Source organism: Penaeus monodon, chromosome 30 (genome assembly GCF_015228065.2).
Source record: "Penaeus monodon isolate SGIC_2016 chromosome 30, NSTDA_Pmon_1, whole genome shotgun sequence".
Taxonomy (NCBI): Eukaryota; Metazoa; Arthropoda; class Malacostraca; order Decapoda; family Penaeidae; genus Penaeus; species Penaeus monodon.
Window position 1 is genome coordinate 23,203,587 of NC_051415.1, and position 735 is coordinate 23,204,321.

The following is a 735-nucleotide window of genomic DNA, read 5'->3' on the forward strand; positions in this document are numbered from 1 at the left end:
AATATTGAGACCTAAAGGTCATCTAATGTCAAGAAAGGATTAAAGCAATAGGAAGGGTTTGATGGAATATTCTTTTATCAATGAGATTTTTTGTTTAAAAAAATTGCTGCTATACTGATAATGAGTGTGTTTTTGGTCAACCATAAATAAAAAATAACTGAAATCTGCCATTTTAGTTAAATATCAGTTACACTAGTTCAGCATTTATCAGTGATCAGTATCCTACATTTGAACATAGTACTTTTAATCCCTGAGTTTGTCCACATTTGGAACTTGAGTTACATTTCTTGGTTACTTGACCTTCCTATAAGCAACCATGATTCCCCTTCCCAGGAATATGGATGTAAATCTGACCAACTTTTACCATCGGTTCCACTGCTAATAGGCTAGCTACCATATATTTATTAGTATAATGAAATGTAAGGAAGAAACTATTTGAAAAAAAAAGCAAAAACATTATCATGTGGATGAATAATTTATAACTGAAATACGTTTACTCCTTATGATATGTGTTCAATGCAAAGCCATCACCCTGAAATAAAACCCTATTAGGACAAAAAATTATGTAGTAAACAGAAATTTTAAAACATTGCTGAGATCTTATATCAAGTTATTTAAAAATTTATTGGAAAAAGCTTAGCAATGAAAAGATGAAATTATTTTTCTACAGGTGAAGTTAATCTTTGACAATTTTGGGATTTGCTATGGATATTTAAAAAATATGGTAATGTTATT